Source organism: Sarcophilus harrisii, chromosome 2, assembly GCF_902635505.1.
Source record: "Sarcophilus harrisii chromosome 2, mSarHar1.11, whole genome shotgun sequence".
Taxonomy (NCBI): domain Eukaryota; kingdom Metazoa; phylum Chordata; class Mammalia; order Dasyuromorphia; family Dasyuridae; genus Sarcophilus; species Sarcophilus harrisii.
In genome coordinates, this window is record NC_045427.1 from 450,413,183 (window position 1) to 450,439,979 (window position 26,797).

Below are 26,797 nucleotides of genomic sequence, written 5' to 3' on the forward strand. Positions count from 1 at the left end.
CTTCTTGCTGTTTATGCTTTACCCATGCTTTTCAAGAAGAGAAGATGGTACAGTAGATAGAGTCCTGGAAGCAGAGTCAGAAAGACCAAATTCAAATTCCTCCACAATTCTGTGTGACACTCAGCAAGTTACTTACCCTTTCTCAGATTCAGTTTCCTCATCAGCAAATGGAAGATAATAGACGCATACATCTTACAGTCATGAGGATTAAATAATACAATAAATGTAAAACATCTTGCTAGCCCTAAAACATTAGCTATACTATTATTTTGGCTGTGGAAGAGCACTTTGTGGCGGGTGCAAGTTTAGGCAGGAACTGATTAAGAAAAAACTGGCGAGCAGCTTCAGCCCTGTGGCGGGGTGGGCAGGGGTGCTGTTTCCCTGGGGCTCTGGGACTCCAATTACCCCCATTTAATGTTGAATACGGTCCGGTTATTACCATTTGTATTTGCCATTTCAAGAGACTTTTCCATTTGCACTGCTTTGCTTCCTGTCAGGAGGGAAAGCATCAGTGGATTGGTTCTCCTGAGGAGAGAGGGCCCTGAATGGGCTATGGGATTGTATATTTCTTCTCTAACGCTCTTTGGAACAAAATCATCTATTTCATCAACAGTACATCAGCAGTGACCAAAGACCATTAAATAATGCATCTCACTCGGGCGCAGTGGAGCAGGGAGAGGGCTGTGACCTGCTTTAAACCTTATTACTTTCTTGCATTATGGGCCTCACTGCAAGCTTTTTGTTTAAGCGATTTCGGCAGAGACGTGGCTTCCTGCCTTCAAATACAAGGCAGACATGTTATTTCAGCAGGCCCCGGGCCGGCTGCGCGCCTGCCAGAGCCAGGCCCAAACTCTCCCCAGCGATCATCTTCGTTCTCCACCTGTGAGCCAGGGGCACCCACGGCCCCCCAGCCGCGCAGGTACTGTGGGCCCAGAGAAGGAGCTCTGCGCTCCTCGCCTGGGGACACCCACCGGCCCAGACTCTGTCCCCCAAGCTGTGGGAGTTTGCCCAATGATTTCCCCAGTCTGAGACTTAGTTTTCTGCTTTATAGATGAATTCAAACGTCTCTTTCAGCTCCAAATACTGTGGTCGGATCCTCTCCCCACAACATGTATGTGGACGGGAGCCCTTCACTGCACCATGTGCGGGTCTGTTCACACACATATTCACACAAATGCTTCCGTGCCGAACATATTTTCATACGGACATAGATGCACATTTCCAAGTTATACATACACATATGGCCTCACGCATGGGAGTTTCGTTTTGGAAAATCTCTTAAAAGGCAAATGAGCCCAATAGCTTTCTTTTATAGAGAAGAGACCCAGAGAGAAGTCAATCAATAAACATTTATTAAGCACCTACTATATACTAAGTGCTAGGTACTTTAATTAGAGAAAGGCAAAAGATAGTCTTTACTTTCACCTCACAGTCTAACATTCAGATAATTATGTATAAATACACTATATACAGGCCTATCCAAGGGGGTCATGAGATAGAATCTATACGTGTTACAAGAATGATTAACACACATGTATACACAAATACACATGCATAAGATATAATACATATATGTACTTCTATATGTTTATAGTTAAGCATGGTTCGCTCACAATAGGCACATGTGTACTCATGAATAAATATCCCCATGCCCTTACTCATACAGTGTACGATGATGTATTACCCACACGCAGAAAAGCTGCTGGTTGTCGTAGTAGGTGCAGTGCTGGGCCCGGAGCCAGGAGTTCATCCTTCCGAGTTCAGATCTGGCCTCAGATGCTTCCCAGCTGTGTGACCCTGGAAAAGTCACTTCCCCCTGTTTGCCTCAATTTCCTTACCTATCAAATGAGCTGGGGAAGGGAATGGAAAAACACCCCCATATCTGCTAAGAAAACCCAAAGGGGTCACAGAGTTTAAACATAACTGAGATGACTGAAGAACAACGGAGTGACTTACACATATGCACTTGCAACATATCCTCAAGACTTAAGTATGTATGTAAACTACCACCCATGTATATGGGTGCTTCTGCATGCTGACAAGAAGATACTTTTTTATCTGCAAAAAACATTACGTTTGGAGCCTAAAGACCTGAATTTGGGTCCCAACTTTGCCAATTATTTTCTGCATGACCCTGGGGTCTCATCTTTCTACACATAGGTTCTTTACCTGTGAAATGAATAGATTAGAAGATCTCCAAGATTTCGTTTACCTTTAACATTATATTTTCTACTTTAGAGCTTTTTAGATTGAAAATCCCAATTCTGTGACTTCACTTTCTAATGAGGGAGACATGTGAACATACACATGCGCACACACATGTAAACATATGACTAGCATGCATAATATGTGCATTATATATGTATTTGTGTGAGTGCACACACATTCATTTGTATATATACATATATGCACATATATATATATACGCAAGGCTGTTATGATGGGAAGATGGAGGGAATCATGAAAGGCTTCATACTGAGGTAGTAAGGGATTTCCAGGGATGAGGGGGAAAGGAGAGTGCATTTCAAGCATGAGGGAGCTCTATATAAAATACAAAGACAAGGAGATGGAACAGCCTGTGTGCCTGGGAAACTTCCCAATAATTGCTGCTGTTGTTGTTGTTCAGTCCTGTCTCTTAGTGAACCCACGGACCATACTGCTCCTATTTCTTGGCAAAGATACTGGAGTGCTTTGCAGTTTCCCCATTTTATAGATGAGGAAACTTGAGGCCCACTGGATTAATTTATTTGCCTAAGGTCAAATGGCTAGTAAGTGTCTGAGGCTGGATTTGAACTCAGACCTTATAGGTTCCAAGCCCAACACTCTTTCCACTGAGCCACCTGTTTCTTCCCAATAATTAGACCTGCACAGCCACACACAAAATGGAATGGGTTATCTCTGAACATGGTGAGTTCCTTGTCACTAGTTGACAATTTCCTTGTATGCTTAGAGCTGAAAGAAATCATAGGTATCATTTAGTGCGCTACCCTCATTTTATAGAGGGGGAGCTGAGGTCCAGAGAGGTAAATTTACTTTCCCAGAGTCATCCAGGTAGTTATTGACTAAGACATGATCTGACCACAGACTCCCCTGATTCAAATTTAGTGTTTCTAATTTTTTTGTCAGGGATACTGGAGAAAAGATCCTAGTTCAGATATGGGTGCAACTACATCACTCCAGAAACTTCTTCCCACTCTGAGATGCTGGGATTCACAATCTTCTTATGATCACAGTATTTATTCACCTCTTTTTCTTTTATCAGGAACCCTGATTTTTCACAGAACTCCTCTGGTACTTAGCATCTGGACCACACAATTCGCCAGTAATTCTGTTTGCTGCCATGTCCTGCACATTAGGTTAGCCTCCCAATAAGATTAGCAGCTCCTGAGGGCACTCAGTGAATACTTACTGATTGGTTAACTTTACCCATGCCCCGGGATACATACAGGGCAGCTCCTGCCCCCCCTACCCATCTCTAACTAATCCCTGAACCTTCATCCACCCTCCCTCCCCCTTTCCTCTTTCTCCCCTCCTGGCAGAGAAAGTAGGAATCACAGGCACATTTTCTGAAGTCTAATGAGGTAAGCCCAGCATCTGCCCTGATCTAAAGAAAGAGAGCATATGGAGAAGTCAGGGAGACGAAGAGGGAGAGCAGACACAATACAGAGAGAGAAAGAAGAAAGAGAAAGGAGGTGGGTGGTGAGGGAAAAAAGAGGGAAGATGAGAGGAAGGAAGTACACTTATTTTATTTAGCCTTACAGGGCCCAGCTAGAAGCAGTGGGGGGAATTACAGGGAGGTAGATTTTGAAGGAAGAATTTTATAGCGATGAGAATTGTCCAAGGTTGCCCCAGGAGGTAGTGAGTTCCCTGTCATCCAATCCTCAGCCTTCCCTTTCTCTCCCTTCCTTTACCTTCTACTTTGCTTCCCTTCCAAGCACCCTTCCGACCCCACCTTCCTCCTCCTCCCTCCTCCCCCCCAGGCCGGAGCTTTGTTAGTTACTGTGGCTCCCCAGTAAATTCATTTGGAGTCCTCCAGGGTTTTAAATCTCTCATTTGGCCAACAACGAGGTCTGAAAAGATTGCAGTTCATTTCGACCCGGAGTGGATGGAAGGCTCATTTACTGGCTGCAGGCAACTCAATCAGGCCTACGCTGATGACGGAGTGACTTGTTCAGACCGCCAGTCAATATGTGTCGCCCATGATAGAATGTCAGCATCCCACAGCCGCTCCTGTCTCCCACGGCCGGCCCTTTTTTCATTTGGCCTGATCAATGTTATTAAAAAAGCACCGAGGAGTTCCTTAACTTCTCTGCCACTGCCTGGCCACAGCTCTAATTCATTAATTTATTGGTGTGGCGTATGGATATATTTAAACACAACTTTCTCAGATTTCCACATGCTCTCCTCCCTAACTGCTCCCCTCAACAGAGCCAGAGCGATGCCCCACATCAGAAAGACACGTTGTGGCAAAATCGAATCAGCAACCGCATACACTGCAAGGAGCATCCCCAGACCAGAAGCCAGGAACCCTGGTTTCAAATTCTTGGTCTTCCCTGATGGAACCATATGATCTTGGCTAAGTCATTTCTCCTCTGAGCCTCAATTTCCTCCTCTGTAACTTGAAAGTACTGGATTGGATGATGTTTGAGGTTCCTTCCAGCTCTAAGATCCTTCCAATTCTAGTATTTTGTGTTCCAGCATTCTTCCTTAGCTCCTTCCATCTCTTGCACTCTATATTATATGTAACATCCTATAGTTTGATGTGGCTTTCTGCATTAATATTTTATCAGTCTGATCTAAGGAAAATGGGTGCTTTCCTTTGCGGGGCTGAGTCCAAGAGGAAAAGGGTAGAGTGGGATGGGGTGGGGGTTGAGAGAAAGAGTGGTAGGCAGTAAGACTTTGCTGGAACTTCCCAATCTTGACTGGGTTTCTCCTTACTCCAACCATGCATATTTGTGTGTGTGTATGTGTGTGTGTGTGTGTGTGTGTGTGTGTGTGAGTGAGTGTGGGGAGTGTTATTAGGACAAAATTAACAACTGGAACTGTTTCTCTATCCCCACAGTTGACATCTTCTGGGGATGAGGTAGGGTAGAATTGATAAAGGTAGTCAAGATGACTTCAGGAAAAACTATGGAGGAGGCCGGTGTTGGTGCAAATTTCAAAGGACCAAATAAGTCAGAATGAATTTCTGTTAAAGCAGGAGGGAATATGGGCTGATATAATGAAGAACTGCCTGACCCAATCTCCTTTTCTATTTTAGTTGCAATAATAATAATAGTAATAACTCCTACACCCAGGGTGCTTTAAGGTCTACAAATCACTTTCCCAATATTACTTCTATGAGGTAAATGATAGAAGGGGACCCATATCTACTTCACAGACTTAATACACTTATGTCACCTCCCTGCCTTTGCTTGCATTCTACTCTATTTTTGCAATAGCCTTCCTCCCTCCTTATTGAATTCTTACCCATCCTTGAAAGTCATTCTTAAATGTCACCTACTCCAGGAAGCCTCCCTGATCCATCACCCAGTCAGTAATGACCTTTTCCCCCTTGGACCTCAAATTGTACTTTGTTCTACAATTCATCGGTGAACTTATCAGGTATTATTGCATACCCCAGTTATCTTATGAAGTCCTACTTCATGTCATTGTGGTGTGGAAATGAATCTTGTGGAGAATCTTTTTGATTTTTTTCCTTCTGTTTACATTTTTATAATCATTGTGTACATTATTCTACTAATTCTGTTTCCTTTACTCTGAATCAATTCATACAAATATTGCCATTTTTTCTGAACTTGTTATTTGTTATATTTTAATGTTTGGTAATATTTTATTCCATTCATAAACTTTTCAAATCCCACAATCAAGGGACATCTATTTTGCTTCCTTTGCTATAGAAGCAAAAAAAATGTTGTTAATATCTTGCCCCTCCTTTTCATTCCCTTCTGCTACTTTTGACCTTTTTAGTTTATGTGCCTAGTATGGCATCTTTGGGTCAAAGGATATGAAAGCTTAAACATTTTTATTTCTTATTAAATAGCATTTTATTTTCCAGTTACATGTAAAATAGCTTTCAACATTCATTTTTGTAAGATTTTGAGTTCCAAATTTTCTCTCTCCCTCCCTTATCTTCCCTTCTCCAAGACAGCAAGCAATCTGATACAGATTATACAAGTACAATCATTTAAAATATATTTCCATATTAGTCAAATTGTGAAAGAAAAATCAGAACAAAAAGGGAAAAACTACAAGAAAGAAAAAGTAAAGAAATAAAAAAGGTGAAAATAGTATGCTTCAATCCACATTCAGTCTCCATAGATTTTTCTCTGGATGTGGATGGCAATTTCTATCACAAGTCTTGGAATTGTCTTGAATTACCTCATTGTTGCAAAGACCCAAGTTCCAAGGAACTGGAAACTTGAGAAGATGCTCATCAGTTGGGAAATGGCTGAATAAGTTATGGTAAATGAATGTAATGGAATATTATTGTTATATAAGAAGTGATCATTAGGATGATTTCAGAAAAACCTCGAGAGACTTTCATGAATTAATGGTAAGTGAAATGAGTAGAACCAAGAGAACATTGTACACAGCAACAAGATTATGTGATGTTAATTGTGATGGATATGGCTCTTTTCAACAATGAGGTGTTTAAGGCCAGTTCCAGTAGACTTGTGAAAGAGAGAGTCATCTGCATCCAGAGAAAGAACTGTGGGGACTGAATGTGGATCACAGTATAGTATTTTCACCTTTTTTGTAGTTGCTTGCTTTTTTTTTTTATCTCATTTTTTCCCCTTTCTGATCTGATGTTTTTGTGCAGCATGATAACTGTGTAAACATGTTTAGAAAAACTGTACATATTTAACCTATATTGGATAACTTGCTGTCTAGGGGAGGGAAAAGATGAGGAGGGAGAAAAAAAATTTGGAATACAAGGTTTTGCAAAAGTGAATGGTGAAAGCTATCTTTGCATATATTTTGAAAATAAAAAGCTGTTATAAAAAAAGAAAAGAACCAAGTCCATCTCAGTTGATCATATAATCTTCTTGTTACTGTGTACAGTGTTCTCTTGGTTCTGCTCACTTCACTCAGCATCAGTTCATGTAACTTTCTCCAGACTTTTCTGAAATCAGCCTGCTCTTCATTTCTTATAGAATAATAATATTCCATTACATCATATAACACTTATTCATTATATTACATCATATAGCATCACTAATTGATGAGCAATCATTCAATTTCCAAATACTTGCTACAACAAAAAGAGCTGCTACAAGTTTTTTACACAAGTGGTCCTTTCCCCTCTTTTATGTTCTCTCTGGGATATGGACTCAGTAGTGACACTGCTGAATCAAAGGGTATGTACACTTTAAACATTTTTCTTGACTAATTCCAAATTATTTTCCACAATGGTAGGGCCAACTCATAAGCCCCATCTACAGAGTATTAATGATCCTGTGCTCCCACAATTCTTCCAACATTAAATATTAAAATTTTCTGATAATTTGCTGTATATAAGGTGAAATTCCAGAGATATTTTTATTTTCATTTCTTTCATTAGTGATAACTTGAAACATTTTTCATATGGCATTCCTTTAAAAACAGGTCATCTCCTTTGACCACTAATCTACTACAAACTGGGTCCTTGAAGGTGCTACAAGTGGAGCACCAACTCTCCTCTATCACACTAAAAAGTCTTTGTATGTGGGCAAAATGATGGATTATGTGCCTGATGTCTGAGGATCAACCTATCTGAGTTTGCAGACGTTTATCACCAACTGGAGAAATTTTTTTGGCCAGAACAACTCTCAAAAAAATCTACTAAATTTTAGAAAGATTTATGTTTATTCCAGTGGAGGGATAGTCTACACTAATGAAAACAGAGACTCTTGAAGCATTATAACAATTATCTAAGCTTCTGTCTAGAGACAGGTATTGCAGAGGGTAAAGTTTTGGGCCTGGAGTCAGAAAGAGCTGAATTGAAATTCTGCCTAAAACACTTCCTCACTGAGTGATCTTGGGCAACTCAACTTAATTTCTATCTACTTCAGCATTCTTAACTGTAAAATGGGAGTGATATAACACCTACTTCCCAAGGTTATTGTGAGAATTGAATGAAATAATATTTGTAAAGTGTTTAGTACATTGCCTTCACATAGTAGGTGCTATAGCAATGCTTGTTTCCTTCCCTCTACTAGATTCTACATGAGAGCAGAGGCTATGTCTTTTTAGAAAATAATAATGGCTTTTTATTTTTCAAAATATGTACAAAGATAATTTTCAACATTCACCTCTATAAAACCTTGTGTTCCAAATTTTTCTCTCCCCTCCCCTAGACAGAAAGTAATCCAGTATAGGTTAACCATGTGCAATTCTTCAACATATTTCCACATTTGTCATGGTGCACAAGAAAAATCAGATTAAAAACGAGAAAGAAAAAAAGCAAGTAAATAACAACAAAAAAGGTGAAAATATTATGTTGTAATCTACGTTCAGTCCCTGTAGTCTTCTCTCTGGGTGCAGGTGGCTCTCTCCATCACAAGTTTATTGGAATTGACTTGAATTGTTGTTGAAAACATTATTGAATGTTTTCATTGTTGGAAAGAGTGCATCACAGTTATCATTACATAATCTTGTTGTTGCTGTGTACAATGTTCTCTTGGTTCTATTCACTTCACTTAGCATTAATTCATGTAAGTCTCTCCAGGAGAGACTTTCTGAAATCAGCCTGCTGATTGTTTCTTATGGGACAATAATATTCCATAACATTCATATACCATAAATTACTCAGTCATTCCCCAACTGATGGGCATCCACTCAATTTCCAGTTCCTTGCCATGACAAAAAAGGCTACTTTTTATGAGCAGAGACCATGTCTTATCTAAACTTTATATCTTTTCCAACACCCGGCACAGTGCTCTGCTTAATCAAAGTCTGTTGAATGAATACTTTTTTGCCTTTGGATCCCAAGGAGAAGCCAGAATATCCACATTATGAATTTATCACAGATGCCCAGGAACTATTGGCCCTCTTAGGTCACTGAACCATCTTGAAACTAACCAGAAGAGATAATTCTGTTTGCATCCAATCTCTTGACTTTCCCTCTGGTTTTCTAATTTTGAGTCTTTGTTCTTTGAGATCTGGATATGATACACCTCAGTCCCCTTCTTCTGCCTCTACTTAGAAAAAAGCTTTGGTTCTAGTGCCATCTTTGCTAACTTACTATTAGATTTTGGGCATGTATTTTCTCTGAGTTTCTTTTTTTTCTTTTCTTTTTTTTTTTTTTTTTTTTTTTGCTGAGGCAATTGGGGTCAAGTGACTCACCCAGGGTCACACATCCAGGAAATGTTAAGTGTCTGATATCAGATCTAAACTCAGGTTCTCCTGACTTCACAGTCAGTGCTCTATTCACTGCACCATCTAGCTGTCCCTTCTCTTTGAGTTTCAGTTTCCTCATTTGTATAGTGAAGATTCTTGGAATAGATGATATTTAAGTGTTTTCAGCTCTAATATTCTATATTACAGATCTCTTTCTGGTTCTAAAAGTCTATGTTCCATATCCTGGTATTCTGTGTTTTAAAGTCCTGTCTAGCTCTAATGCTCTATGGTCCAACATTCAGTGCCTTCCAGTTACAGCTTTCTATGTTCTATGTTCTGACGGTCCCTCATAGCCATAACCTTTTATTTTTCTCTAATATGAGGGAAGGCTCTGGAGGGGGGAGTTCTCTTTAGAACTGGGAGATTCCAGGAGATGGAGCAGTGTGTCTCTGGAATTCAAGGCAAGTGGCTATCTGACCAACAAGTCAGCAGCATTCATTATCTATTATGTTTCAGGCAAGGTACTGAGTACAGGGGATTAATAAAAGCAAAAGCCAATCCTTGCTCTCAAGGAGCTCACAGTTTACATGCAAACAATTATTTACAAACAAGATATAAACAGGATACATTGGAGGTGGTCTCAGAGGGAAGGCACAAAGATTAAGGGGGCTTGAAAAAGACTTTTTGTAGAAGGTGGGACTTTATCTGAGACTCTGGGGAGGGAAGCCAGGAAGTTAAGATGAGGGAGAGTGCACCAGGCATGGAGACCAGCAAGTGAAAACTCCCAAAGTGCAGAAATGGAGAGTGTTGTATGACGGATAGCAAGGAAGACAGGGTCACTATAGCTGTGCAGAGGTGGCAGGGCAGATGTAAGAGGACTGGGATGATGGAAGGGAACCAAAGCCCTATGAAGGGCTTTGAAAACCAACCAGAGGACTTTATTTGATCCTGGAAGCAACAGGAAACACTAGAGTTTGTTAAGTAGGGAGGGTGATATGCTCAGATCTGCATGTAGGAAGATCAGTGTAACAAATGAGGGCAGGTTTAGGGAGAGACTTGAGGAAGTGAGACAAGCAGCAGGCTATTGAAATAGTGTTATCAGTTTGTGATGATGAGGGCTAATGCCATGGTAATGGTGGAAGACAGAAGGGAGCTCTACAGTTGGAAAATGGGGCTGTTGCTGCCCCCCAAATGCTTTGAAATCATGCTTCCTCTATCTCCCTCTCCCTTCTAAACCTCATTAGGGCCACAGCATAAGGATAGGGAGATGGCTGACCTGGGGGAAAATGGATCTTTATAATTATGTTATTGAAAAGCTGTTCTCTCCCATCGTATTTAAGGTGATTTTTATTATGATGTTGAGATGAGTTTCTTAAAGAAGAAACTCACATTTTATTGTGTGGAGCCTTGGACCAGTTTGATAGCCTATTTGAAGAAGAAGGATGCTTTATGGGACCCTATAAAAGCTGATGACCCCACTCACATGTGTTTAATGAAATAAGGAGGAGCTTCAGTTATGTTATCAATAACCTTCAGCTCCATCTGCGCCCTGGCCCGACTCCAGCTGGGACCCTGGAGGCTCTGAGAATGTCAGGGGAGAAGGAATAAGAAAGGAGGGAGCTGTGGGCCCTTTAAGCCCTTCCCTACACAAAGAAATAGAGCCTAAGGGAACATTAGCCACTAGACTTCATCATAGGATTTGGACAAATTATTTCCTTTTTTCTAGGTTGTGGTTTCCTGCTCTATCCAAAGCAATATTTGGACTAGATTTCTAAGACTATGTCTCTCTATGCCTTTTTATGATTCAGAAATCACCCTTTGCCTCAGTTCCTATTTTCACAACTGAGTAGGATGGGCATCTCTCTGTTGAGAACCAAACAAGGTGGAGATAGGAGTTGACATAGTAGAACAGAAGAAAATGCAGTGGGTGGGACACAAGCAAGAATGTCCTGTCCAACAGGAACACTTCAAACCTGAACCAGGGAAAAGAGGTAATGAGATGTTATTTCTGGGGTTCCTCAGTGGGACAGTACTTCCTCTCTTGGAAGGTATTTAAAGAGGGGGTGTAAGACGATGTGTCCTCCACTTTGCAGGTGGAGAATGGTTTTGCTCTGTGCTAAGCACTTTTAGAAATATTATCTCATTTGATCCTCACAACCACCCTGGGAAGTAAGTGATATTATTATCTCCATTTTATATATAAGGAAACTGAGGCAGACAGAGGTTTAGTGACTTTGAATTGATGTTTCATGAAGCTGCTAAGTATAGGAAGTCAGATTTGGGCTCTGGCCTTGGTGATTCCAGGTTCAACATTTTATTCACTGGGTCACCTATCTCTCTCATTTAATAAATATTTATTATGAGACTACTGATACTGGAAAGACTAGACAAAAACATTCTGCTGGGGGAAATACCATCTACAAAAATACAAAGGGGAAGAGGAAATAAGAAACATTTATATAGCACTTACTAAGTATCAAGTATTGGGCTAAGTGAGTTTTTTTTTTGTTTTTTAGAAACATTATCTCATTTGATCATTACAACAACTTTAGGAGGTAGGTATTATTATGATTCCCATTTTATGGTTAATAAAACTTAGACAAACAGAGGATAAGTGATTACACACATAGGAATAGTCTAGGGCTGGATTTGAACATAAGTTTTCCTGCTTTCAGGACCAGCTCTCTATCCACTTTGCCATTAGCTGCTTCTATACAAAATACACATCAAATTAATACAAAGTGATTAATACAAAGGGAGTTGGGAGAATGGGGAGAATCAGAACAGATTTTGAAGGTAGTGTTGCTTGAGCTAAGCTTTGCAGGGAGCAAAGGATTCTTAAAGGCAGAGGTGAAGAGACAAAGTCCTCACAGATTTAGGGGACAATCTATGCAAAATCAAGGAGATGAGAAATGGAATGACACATATCGGGAATAGCAAATAGGTCACTGTGTTTGGAATGTAAAGGACAATAATGTGAAATCACCTTGGAGAGCTAGTTTTGAAACAGATTGTGAAGAGCTTTATACAAAGAGAAATGACTTTGCATTTAATCTTAATACTAGTTAACATTTATAAAGCACTTACTATGTGCTAGGCACTATGCTGACTACTTTATAAATATTATCTTATTTGCTCTTCACAGCAACCCTGGGAGATAGGTGCTATTATTATTCTTGTTTTACAGATGAGAAACCTGAGGATTTATTGTAGTCTCTTTTAGAGGGGAATGACATGGTCAAACTTCTGCTTTAGAGATATCAATTTAATGGTTTTATAAAGGGTTGATTGGAAAGAGAAGGTACTGAAATTAACAAAGTCAATTAGGAAGGGTGTAGAGGATCCCTAAAGCCTGACAGGTGATCAGATACAGGGGTTGATGGATGATGGATGATGGTACCTGGACTACAGCTGGGATAATACCTATTGTTAAGATATCATTTAGGGGAATATAAGATAGCCTTGGGATGGAGGTTTGTCAGGTTAACTAGGAACTGTTCCACTTCTCAAATTAGCATAACAGCTTCTCTGTATATATACCCCTGCCAAAAGGGCCAACAAGTGCTTTGGGCAGAGAGGTTCTCTGCCAGATCCAGCCTGGGTACCATCATCACCTTTGACTCAAGAGATATGAGCCAGAAGCGTGTGTGTGTGTGTGTGTGTGTGTGTGTGTGTGTGATGTGGGTAGAACAGAAGTGATGACGATGGCTTCCTCTTCTTTTCTTGCAGATTTTCTTGTGATGCTCCGTGTGTGGGAGGCATGTGCATGGCCATGGACACGTGACGGCTGGTGTGTTTGTCCCAACTGAGTGATGGCCGCCCGGCTGGCTGCCTCCCTGTGTGAGGGTAGAGCCGCTCCCCACTAATGTCACTCATTATTCTTTATGACATAAATAGTGTTACTGCTCTGATATATTAGAGGATAATGAGCCATTATGATCTAAGCGCTAGTTAGTGAGACACATTGTTTGCTAGTAACCTGTTTTTTTTGATGAGTAAGTTGATGAACTCTGTGACTGTTGGCAGGAATGGAGGAGATGTCCAGAAGCTCTAGGGACAGAGGTCCTGGAAGGGCGCCTGACACCTTGGCACCTGTGATAAGGATATTGGATCAGGACTGCAGAGACTTGCGCTCTGGCCATTTCCCTTATTACCTGCATGACCCTGGGCAAGTCACTTAAGTCTGATTTTCCTCCTCGGTGAAATGAGGGTTGAGATTATTGGATTTCAAACTAGAAGAAATCTTAGAGATCTAATCTAAATCATTCATTCTACAGATTGAATTTAAAAGGGATGTGTGTATTAACTTGGGAGCCTATGGACAGATTTCAGTAACTCCATGCACTTGGGATGTGAAAAAAATTACATTTTTATTTCAATGTAATTGGTTTCTTTTATGATCCAATGTATTTTATTTTATGGATTTAAAGACATCATTCTGAAAAGAGGTCCATAGGTTTCATTAGATTATCAAAGGGTGTATGACATTAAAGAAAGGTTTAAAACCCCCAGATTATATAGTTTCTGAGGTTCTATTCAGTTCTGGCATTCTAGGATTCTTTGATTATTGTATCATCTTGAATAAGCCTCTTCTCCCTTGTGGCAGATGAGCTCAAGGGTTCCTTTGAGCTCTAATTCCTGAGATCTTAAGACCATATTCAAGTTCAAGGAAAGGTAGTCTAGAAAAGGCTTCAGAAGAGGAGGACAGGGTAATATTCTTGAGGCTTCTTTCTAAGCTATGTGGATACCTACACAGAAGCACCCTGATAGTAGGGTACCTGAGCCATAATATTTTTAAAGACAAAAAAAGAAAAGAAAAAATAAGAGGAGAAAAAAATCTGCAAAACCTAATAATACATAAAAATATGAAAATATGTGCAATGTACAACATTTGGGGATTCCCCACCTCTGCAAGAATGTAGAGATATTTTCTCATATTTCTTTTTTGGCACCATACTTATTCTTTACATTTTTTCAATATTAGTTTTGGATTGTTTTGTGGTGATTCTTTTCATTCACGTTGTAGTTGTGTATATTGTTTTATTGGCTCTGCTTATTTCACCCTGCATCAGTTTGTATAGATTATTCTATGCTTCTCCATATTCATCTTATTTGTTTTGTCTTTTTAAAAATAGTACATTAATGTTCTATTGCATTCATGTGCCATGGTTTGTTTAGCTATTGCCCAATAAAAGGATAGCTATTTTGTTTTCAGTTCTTTGCTATCTCAAAAAATGCTGTTGTAATTATTTTGGTGTATGTGGGAACTTTCTTCTTCTCAATAGTCTCCTTGGGCTATGAGCCTAGTAATGGATTCTCTGGACCAAAGGAGATGGGCATTTAGTCACTTTATTTGCATAATTCCAAATTGCATTCCAAAATAGTTATGCTGATTCATAGCTCCATCAAAAATGCACTAGTGTGTCTATCTTTTCTTAGTACCTTCCCTTTGAGAATACCTCCAATTTATCCTGTATATATGTTGTTTATATACAATTTGCATTTTATCTCCCTCATTAAACTATGTACTCCTTAACAGTAGAAAAAAATTTTTTCTTTCTTTTTTTTTGGGGGGGGGCATCTCTAGTGCTTAGCATAGTGCCTGGCACATAATAAGTGCTTAGATGGTACAGTGGATAGAGCACCAAGCCTGGAGTCAGGAAAACCTAATCTGACCTCAAATACTTACCAACTCTATGGCCCTGGGCAAGTCACTTGACTCTGTTTTCCTCAGTTTCTTCATCTGTAAAATGGGCTGGAGAAGGAAATGGCAAACCACTATCTTTCCCAAGAAAATACCAAATGTGACACATCTTGGAATGACTAGTCGAACAACAACAAATGATTGTTGATAGATTTGCCCATCTTCTCACAACTTTTCCAACAATGACTATTCCCATCTTTTGTTATCTTTGCTGGTTTGCATGTGTGGAGTGATACCTCAGCGCTGTTCTGATTTGCATTTCTCTTATTATTACTGATTTGGAATTCCTTCATATGATTATTAATGACTTGTATTTTTTCTTTTGAGAACTATATGTTCATACCCTCTGACCACTTATCTATTTGGGAATGATTTTTGGTCTTTCACACACACTCACATACACACACACAAACATATTCCCTCTCTCCATGTGTATGCATAAGTATGTATGTGTGTATATGTGTGTACACATGTCTGTACACATGTATGGGTTTATCTGTTTGTTGTCGATGTATTTTGAATGCCAAACATTTATTTTAAACAATTTGATATAAAGTTTTTAATGTACATTTTTGGGAGGAATCATATCTATAATATCTCTTGATTCAAGCCCCCATGGAACTTCCTGGGAACTTCTAAAGGTCAACTCAACTCAGTTAGTTCTTTAATTATAAATGAGGCAGGAAACACACAACTTGATAAAATATTTAATTGGGAAAGAATTGTAAGGTAAAACAGCAAAATATACATCTCAAAGTCCTTTTCTGAAGCGGTATAAACTCACCCCTGATTTTTATCATTGTAGCTAGTTTCTATAAGACATATAACTCTCAAATGAGGAAAGGGAACATGGCTCAGATGCTGATATGGTTAAACCAAAGTTGGTCAGCTTTGTCTACACAGTGTCTACACTTGAAATTTCTATGGATTTTACTGTCTTTTTCTATTCTATAAATTGACTCTCATAACTTCTTCAGCTCTTGTGGACATGTTGGGTTAGTGAATGCTACCTTTCAAAGACTCTATGCACTGATTTCTCTTCTGCTCCCCAGAGTGCCTTCCACTTTCACCCTATAATGCAGTCGCCCAGTACTGTAGACTCATAGTCTCATGGGAAATGGAGTCCTGGGAACTTTTCCCAATAATCACTCAATAATTCTCTAGGTTAAAGAAGTCTATGAAATGTGCTCTGTTACTTAATTCCATAGTTCTATAGGAAATATAGTTCTCTTCCCATTGAAATGCCTTTCCTACCTTCTACCTTCAGTAAAAAATGAGCAGTCCTGGCAAATTAAACCTGGTACATGTAGCTGTGAATATATATCATATAGCATATATTAATTTACATAAAGTATCATATGCCACAAGCAGGTATATAGTATCTAGCATCTAATTAAAGTTGCATTTAATAGAACACTTAAGTTATATAGAGAAAGACAGTACATTATATCATATGGAAAAATTCCATACAAAACAACAAATATTTAGGTCATGTGCATAACATATCACACAGCATTGTATTTGCGGTCTTCTTACAGAAAATACTTTGTTATGTACTCTATTCATTGACATGCCCTGAATATATGGATAAAATCTTCATCCATTTCTTCAAAATCATCAAATACTAACCTAAACACTGGCCAAATAGTCTTAGTGACCTACTGTCACATCCACATTTTTATTATCTCCACTACGCTGTTGGGCCATTATCCCAAGACCCATTGACCTTTTTTGTAATTCTGGATCTATTGGCTCAGATGGCTCAGGCTCAATAGTTGATGGCTTCAGTGAATCAGTTTTTGTAGGTGATGTTCCTCTTCAAATCAAAAAATTAGACAGGAAAGGAGCAGTCTCAACCATCCTTCTCTGTTTGGCACAAGGTACTCCTCAAGTCTTGGTGTGGGATTTCTATCCCCTAAGGGAATATCAATATGCTGCTTTTAATTTATTTCTTTAGGGGGTCATCATCTGACACTAATGGTCTGCATGCAAATGGTTATTTAGCCTACCATAGAGTCCACTTCCATGACTTTCACTGAATCTTATATTCCTCTTCACTGGGGAGTTCACTTAACTATTTTATGAACATTGGGTGGTTATACTATTGCAACATTTGTAGGGCTTTTGCAATTCACCAGAATATTTTATATAGAGATTGATCATCTAACTTCATTATGAGGTGACTCTTTACTAGTCTGATGCCTTGGTTTTTTAATGGAGGACATCTGCTTGTAGTACTTGACAGTAAACTTGAGCATCATACTATTATTTATTCCAATCATAGATCCTTTGAACTGATATTATAAAAAAGTAGTGGGTCATCTTCAACTGATTTCTCTTTAGTTGAGTGACATACAATCTTAGTCTTCATGTTTTCATTTTCTTGTATTCAAAAGCTAGCTCATCAGGTACCTAGATTTTTGTCCAAATGTCAAGGAAAATAAGGCCTGTGGTAATATATGCATAAATTAGAAAAGTTTCATGTTGTTGCTATCGAGCCTTCTTTGCCTCAAAGTCTTCAGTATGTCTAGGTGTTTGAAAAAAATGCGCTCTTGTTCTTCATCCAATCTTGTCAAATAAGTTCTTTTGTTTTCTATGTGATTCCATCCATGGATTACATTGCCATCCATTCTCAGCATTTATTATCCATTTCCCAGTCTAACTTTGCTATTTTGCTCTCCCTCCAGTTTCTATTCTGCAAGGAGATCTAAGTGGAGGAATAAAAAACGTTAAGGCTAAAAAACAAGAGAATAAATATGTGATACAAGTCCAGGTAACCTGACTGTTCTGATCATAGAGGACACAGGAGCAGAGAATGGAATCCAGAACCCTCAGAAGACCCTCAGAAGATATCATTCTATGATATGAAGTACTATATTAACTTTCTCAACAGATCCAGAATGCTTGTTTCCCATGTAGAGAATTTTTACAATCATTTGAATCTTTCCTGACAGGACATTTTTTCTTTTAATGCCTGAAATTATTTCATTTAGTTTGTGCTGTGTGATCTCTAAATTTTCTGGACCACTTGTCATGGATTCCTATTCAGGCATGCATTACATTCGATGAATGTCTTGAAGCCTTTCCAACTCTGTTTCTGTGATTTTGTGTCCTCCAGTCATAATATCCCATTTTCTAGGACTCATTACTGTTCCATCTTCATATTCTAAGTTATCATCTCTTGTTAGCATTTATATGCTCTTTGTCCTAACGTTCTATCAATGTTCCAAGTCCTTCACAGCACTATCATTCTATGTTCTATAATTCTATATTTCAAGGTTGATTCTTTGTACTTTTCATACTCTTAAATTTATTCACTTCCATCTACTAGTCCAGAGTATTAAAACACAGTTGTGACAGATTGTATTTCTCTCTTCTGATAAGGGCCATTTCCATTATCCTGAAGATAGGAGAACTGGTGAGGAGTTTATTTATTCTCTAGTATTATAGCTTCAAGAACTAGCACTAACAGAATGTAACAGGGCTGTCAGGCATTGTCCCTGTTTCTTCCCAAATATGAGGATGTAGGAAGTCCTACAATTCATTACCATCCCTGTTGAGGTCAGACTCATGTATTCCATGTTCTAGGTTGTAGTTCTAAGGACTTAGTTTACCTGGTTCACTTTTTCTTATATTATTTTACTGACTTTCCTGATAGGAGAATGTTCAAGCTATTGCTGAGAGTGAACGATAAAAAGGGGGTGGACTTGGCTGGTGGTATCTGTTATTGTCCTTATTTCAATATCATCAGGAAGCAGATATGTTTCTAGCTGTATATTCAGTTGGATCCTATTCTTTTCTTCTATCCTTGGCTATATTATGTAGCATTACAGAATGTTAGAGTAGGAGAGACTTGAGAAATCATCCAATTTAGCTTCCTTATTTTATAAAAGAAACTAGAGTTCAGAGGGAAAGTAACTTTACCTAAGATCACACAGATAGGACATGGCATGGTAAGAATTAAAATCTAAGTCTTTTGATTTCTATCCACTGCTTCCTCTTCTGTTTTATATTCCATGCAATAAACTTTGGGGCTCCAGACTGAGACATCTCCCCAAAAGGAATCCTTCATGAAATTAAGAACTGAGAAAGAAAATAAATTTAGGATTGCCAAGGGAAATTCCCCCTCTGTTCCAAAATTCAGGGGAGCTCATAGAAAGGATCCAATCTTGGGAACCAGTTGAATTACTTTGAGAATCAATGAGAGGGAGGATGAATCAGGAGAAGCTCAGCATAAACTCCTAACTTTCCAGAACTGTTGTGAGAAAAGTATTTTTAAAAACCTTAAAAATTTTACATTAATGGGTATGATAATGGTAATAATCATGATTAGAATGGATGGTGATATCAAAGATACCTATTTAAGGAAATTTATTTCTTGGAAAGAGCTAGAAAAGATGAGCTTAGGACTAAATAGGATGGGAGAGAAGCAGATCCAAGGCCTTAGATGTGGCAGCAAAGTTAAAATCTATCTTGTCACCCTGTGACCTGTGAAAGGCCTATGGTTATTTTTGGAGTTGGTGTATGATTACAGAAAAGGAGAATATTGAGCTTCTAAGGTTTCTTTTAGATTTAGCATCTTACATAATCTATATTATTAGATTTTGGAGTAGATATATAGAATTATGCCAGGACCCCTCCTCCACTTCTATTGGATTGATAGAAGGATAAAAATAATCATATCCCAAACTGGAAGGATCCTGAGAGATAATTTAATACAACCCCTTTATTTTACATATGATGCCATAGTTTGTAAATGGTAGCTCCAGATCTTAAGTCCTGTGACTCTAGATTCAGTGTTCTTTGTTCAGTGCTATCTTCTATTAAATGGATGTTTCTGACGCCATGAACAGAATGAATGTGTATAAAAGCTTTGTTTCTAATTCCTGGTTCCTATTCCATCTCAGGAAGAGTTGTTTGCTTTTCAGTTGTTTGTATTGTCAGCAATGACATCTGGGAGGTGATCAGCACCATGGCCAGCAGAAATGGTCAAGCTGTGCTCAGGAGGCTGATTCACCTGAGATCACTTGCTGAAGAAGCAGATAGCAGAGTACTTGAAGATAGTTCTCCCTGTCCACTGTTCAACAATAGCATTACTGGCAATATTTACAGAAGAAGTGCTGTTGAGAGATTTAATTGGGTGGGCCAACTTCATGTCTTTAAGTAGTTTGTATTTGTCATAGAATAAGAATTAGATCCGAATGAGTCTTTGGGGGAATGAAAAAGATTCTGGTCCCTTTTTTAAAAATAAGAAGCATACTTGTGGGCACTTCTCAGTGTCTTTTTCTTGTCTTTTCACTAACTACTTCCTATAGAGAACAAGTGTCCATGTATTTCTCTACTTTACCAGGGGTCTTATGGTAGTTCTTGATCCCATCTCTGCTTTGGCAAAGGGTCCATGTTCTGGTTAGATCTTACTATGGAAAAGACCTTAACAGAGGAATTCAGCTGTGTTTTTAAGGGTTTGTGTTGTGAGAACCAAAATTTAATACAAGCCTTTGGGAAAACAGGTGAGCTGACAGTCGTCAGACTGCATTGTTCCTTCATTATTGATATGCAGAAGCAGCATATAACTAGGAGATTTAGGGAAGAGGAAGAATAACAGATACTACTTCAAGACAATTTGACTGGCAGCAACTATGGAGTATTTTTTATTTCCAAAGACAGATTCAGACCCACGGAAGCTTTGGGCATTTGGAAAGGACATTTATCTATGCCTCATCTGGGATCAGTCAGCAAGTCAACTAGTATTTTGTTGTGTTCTGCTTTCTAGAGCCCCCAAGTTGAGGTGACAAAATGTACTGTGCTTTCTAGAGCCCCCATGCCAGGGTGTTGTGTGCTTTATAGAGCCCCCAAGTTGGGGAGGGGTACAATGCTTTCTAGAGTCCCCATGCCAGGGTGGTTAAAATATACCGTCTTAGTAGAGGAGTGATGAGGCGAGACTCCTGAAGATGGTTAAAATATGGAGTCTATTCCAAGGTCTTCCTCCTTTATATGCATGCTCTAAGTATATACTGTGTACATGGGACCACATAAACAACTTGCTATTGTATGTAGTTTACCTCCTGGTATCACTTTCACCTGGTATCACTCTGCTTCAATCACAACACAGGTTATCACCATCTGCTGACTTCTCAGGAAGGCCAAGAGCCCTTAGGGGAGATGAGGAGTCAAACTAGACATTGTTAACAGGTTCCCTCTGGGCTGGAGAGTCTTCTACCTCACCCAGAGTTCCCTCATTATCTATGCCCTCTATAATATTTATTAAGTGCTTTTTTACTAAGTGCTTAATATATATTAGACAATGTGCTAAGCATTGTGGATACAAAGAAAGGATAAACACAGTCCTTACTCTCAAGGAACTCTCTAGTTGGGGAGAGAACAAGTAAGTAACATATACTTATAATCTAAATAAGTGGAAAATAAACTAGAAGGAAGGCACTAGCAGTTAAGTTGGGGGAAGACTTGGAAAAACCTCTTGAAAAAAGGTGGGATCTGAGCTTTTTTATTAATATTTTAATTTAACTTAATTTCCCTCCCTCTTCACTCCATACTACAGAAGGCCACCATTTGACACAGATATGTAAACATATATATATATATATATATAACTATAGTTTTCATATTTCTATTTATCAGCTCTTTATCTAGAGATAGATAGCATCTTCTTTCATAGATTTTTTACTATTTATACAGAAATTACTTTTTACTTTACTGTTTACTCAGAATTTACTTTTACTACTATTTGAAAAGTGGATTCTGAGCTTTTATTTATACATTTACATTTACAAATAATCCTCTTTTCATCTACAGATGAATTTCAAACAATATTGTATACTATATATATATATATATTACTATAGATTTCTCTCATTTTACTTTATCAATATTTATCTAATAGATAGCAATCTTTCATGATTATTTACTATTTAATGAACAGATTATCATTTTACTTTACTAGTTACTAGATTGTATTCCATCACATCATATATATACTTGAATCTACTTTTATTCTTATTTATTCAGATTTCTAGATAATGCATTCAGTTAATTCTTCAAACATATAGCAAAGTTATAGTTTCAACATTACTCTCTGATCCTATTAACCTTCAATAGTTTCATCAAGATCTTTCCATGTTATATCTCTGAAAAATGAACCAATTATCATTTTTATATATAGTTGTATTCCATCATCTATATACTATATTCTATCTTATCTTTTGCTTTCTAGAATAATCAGTTTAATTTTCAAAAGTACAATGAGAAAGGATAAGTTCAACAATATCAACAAAACTTGTGTAATGCCAAGTTTTTCCATTGTCATATATATTACTAGACATAAGAATCAATATCACTTAACCATCAGTAATCTTTTCTGATAATATTTGCCATATTCTATCAAATGTCCATTGAATATGGCCTAGAATCAGCCTAAAAGTTGAAAGGAAAGCACAAGTACCAATCAAGAAGTAAAATGCTTTATCCATTGTGTATATATATTATAATATATTCAATTCCATTGCCTTACAATGTTCTTTCTGGATAGATGCTACTCTATCCATCATTGAATTGCCTGAATCCTATAGTTGAAAAGTCAAGTCCATCAGGCTTTTCTTGAAATGTACTTAATGCTAATTTTCTTATGTTACAATTCATATCTACTCACTTATATTCATAATCATAGCTCCAGGCTTTCTGAAATCATTCCCAATTTTATAGAAAGCATGATTCATTATTCATTCCAGTAGTTCTTGCAACCATCAATTTAGAGGCTGCACATTACAGTTTCAGGTTCTGCATACAGGCTAAAATTTGACATGTAGGTAATTTTCCATTTTTTATGATCTCTTTGGGATATAGACCCAGTAAGGCAGCTGGATCAAAGGGCATGCTCACTTTGATAGCCTTATGAGCATAGTTCAAAATTGCTCTCCACTATGGATGGATCAGTTCACAACTCCACCAACAATGTTATTACTGCCCCAACACCCAACAATTGATCTATCTTGAAGGAGGCCAGGGAATTCAGAAGCTGGAGATGAGGAGGTAAAGTATTATAGTATGGAGATCAAATAGTGAAAAAGCAGTCAGAAAATAGAATGTCCTGTTCAAGGAATAACAAAGATGTCAGTGTAGTTGGATTGTATAATGTGTAGAGGGAAATAAAGTATAAGAAGACTGGAAAGGAAGGAGAGGTCCAGGTTGTGTATGACTTTAAATTCCAAACAGGGGAATTCCTATTTGATCAAGGAGGTAAGAGAAAACAACTGGAGTTTACTGAGAAGAGATAGTTGGGCACAATCAGAGCTGAACTTTAGGAAAATCACTTTAGTAAATGAAAATGGCATGGATTGAAGTGGGAAAGATGAAACAGGAAGACAAAATAAAAAGCTGTTGTAATAGTCCAAGAAGCTCTGGAAAACTACTTTGAGGTGGAAAGAGTTCTATATGTCTTTATTAGTATGCTGCTTATGGAAAGATGGTTAGAATAGTGAAGAGTATGTGTAAAGATATCTTCTTCCTGGATACATTGTCTGCTGATATTCAACACACATTTTTGAAGCAGAGAATATGGACCAGATGCTGTCCATAGGTCTCTTGGGATGCAGAGATAAAAGCTAAGTGGTCTCTGCTCTCAAAGAGCTTATATTCTCCTGGGGCAATATATCATGGATCTAAGAAGTATATCTGAAGTTAACTAAAGTCCTCATGGAGTTGGGATCATAGGAGCTAAGAGTCAGTTTTCTACTATAGATGAGTTTATAATGATAGTCTCTCATTTCTTCAGTTGCTTCTCTGACAAGGCAATTGTGAGATATTCTGTCCCTTCAAACTTGGTGTATTTAAGGCCCTCAGATGTAACATTATCCACTACCACCATCAGCAAATAGTGAACTCATGTGTACATGTGATTCTACCACAAACTTCTTTCAGTTAAGGCCAATAATGGCTCCAGCACTCCCCTTACCAGGATCTTCCCTTACTTGGTGGAATATATATATATATATATATATATATATATATATATATATATATATATATATTTAATAGCCTTTTATTTACAGGATATATGCATGGGTAACTTTACAGCATTGACAATTGCCAAACCTCTTGTTTCAATTTTTCCCCTCTTACCCCCACCCCCTCCCCCAGATGGCAGGATGACCACTAGATGTTAAATATATTAAAATATAAATTAGATACACAATAAGTATACATGACCAAACCGTTAATTTGCTGTACAAAAAGAATCAGACTCTGAAATATTGTACAATTAGCTTGTGAAGGAAATAAAAAATGCAGGTGGACAAAAATATAGGGATCGGGAATTCAATGTAATGGTTTTTAGTCATCTCCCAGAGTTCTTTTGCTGGGCGTAGCTGGTTCAGTTCATTACTGCTCCATTGGAAATGATTTGGTTGATCTCATTGCTGAGGGTGGCCAGGTCCATCAGAATTGGTCATCATATAGTATTGTTGTTGAAGTATATAATGATCTCTTGGCCCTGCTCGTTTCATTCAGCATCAGTTCGTGTAAGTCTCTCCAGGCCTTTCTGAAATCATCCTGTTGGTTATTTCTAACAGAACAATAATATTCCATAATATTCATATACCACAATTTATTCAGCCATTCTCCAACTGATGGGTATCCACTCAATTTGGTGGAAAATATTTTTGATGGCCAAAGGGAATCTGAGGTGGGAGGGGACAAGCCAAAACTATAGCCCTCTGTTATGTCCTGCACTTGAACCTAAGAATTCATTATAAGCAAAGAATAATGGACAACAGACAACCGAGAACCTGTTGAGTAGAGCAGGGTATAGGGGCAGCTAACTGGCATGGTGAGTAGAGAGAGTAAATAAGAGTAAAGAAGACAAGTTCAAATCTGATCTTTGACACTTAGTAGCTATGTGTCCCTGGGTAAATTACTTAATCTTGTTTACCTCAGTTTTACCTCTGTAAAATGAGCTGGAGAAGAAATGGCAAATCATTCCAGTATCTTTGCCAAGAAAACTCCAATTGGGGTCACAAAGATTTGGATGTGACTGAAACAACTGAACAACAACAGAAAAATAGAATTGGAGTGACACCAGGACCATTTAAAAATTTATGAGAGCCACAACTAGGAGAATTATTGTTTCTTTTTCTTTTCTTTCTTTTCAGCTTGTTCCCTTCCCTCCACCCCACGATTCCCACCTACTACTCTTCTTTCTCTCTCTCATATTTCTCATATCTTTCTCCCATCTCCTTTATTTTCTTCTTTGGGTTCTATCTTCCCTTCTTTTTTCTTCTCTTGATTTTGTATTTCCTGTTTTTTTTTTCCTCTTCTCTTTTCTCCCCTCCATCATTGTTCTCACAATAACCTGAATTCCTATGGTGTTTTCAGGTTTACAAATACTTTCCCCATGGTAATACTGCAAAATTATTAGTTCAGATTTTATCAGATGAATATTTTCATCTGATTTTTTTCAGATAAAGAAACTGAGGCTCAGAGACTGGAAGGGACCTACCCAGTGTCACATAGGAAGTTAATTAGAACACCTGGAACTAGAACCAGCATCACTGTTCACCTTATCAAAAATCCTAACTGCTGTGTTGGAATGATGTTATGGATGGGATACATTTCTTAGAGTGAGAAGACTTGGGGATGAGTCTGCTCTGCTCCCTAAGGTTGTCTAACACTGGGCTAATTGCTTCATTTCTTTTGATCTGAATTTCCCCTGTTATAAAATAAGACTTCTTTGAGGCTCCTTTTGGCTTTGGTATTTTATGTTCGATGACTAGATGGTTCTCAGAGACAAAGAAAACACTCATATGGTCTCTGACTATGTGAAGCCTTTATTCTGAGACATATGTTGGGAACCAAAGTAAATTAGAATATCAGAATTCAAGAACTGGAAGGGATCTTATAAAGTATCTAGTCTAACCCTCTAACTTTACAGATGGGAAAAATCTAAATTCCGGGTCTCATAGGAAGGAAAGAAATGTTTATTAAGTATCTTCTATGTGCCAGACATTATACTAAATGCTTTACAAACATTATCTCATTTGAAATTTAAAAACAACCCTGGGAGGTAGATGCTATTATTATTTTCATTTATAATTGAAGATACTGAGGCAGACAGAGGTAAAGTGATTTACTAGGAGTCACATAGTTTGTAACTATCTGAGACTGGATTTAATCTCAGGCCTTCCTGACTTCATCTCTGGTGTTCTAACCACTATAACTCCCAGTTGAGTATTCTCCTAGTTAGAAAGAAACAAATCTTCTAATTCCAAGGCCACAGTGCTCTCCACTATATTGCCTAGAAAGTCAGATGGTCCCAATCTCACTCTAAATCTAACCCCCAAGGCTAACAGACACAGATCCTGAAGTTCCTATTGTGGATAGGGGTGGGGGGGTTTGGGGGTGGAGGGAGTCTCTCAGGAGATTCTTGCATTAACCTGTTAGGAGCAGGGAGTGGTAGGGTCCATGGATCAGTGTAAAGGGGATCCATGTAGGGTCCATGGATCAGTGTAAAGGGGAGCGAACTGGGAATGAGCCTGCTAACCAGATGGCCCTAGCCTGCCCTGTCCTTGGCTCCCAAGAGCTCAAACACCCAGCCTCACCAAAGAGCCGACTTGAAGAGAGCTCAAATTAAAGGTAAGTAATTCCCCCTTTTCCTACCTTGAAATTCCTATTGATTTCTGACCTAAATAGAAATTTCCATTGATTTCTTGTCCCTTCAGATTAGTTTCCTCACCATGTGGCCTTTTGCGTGTAATATTCCCT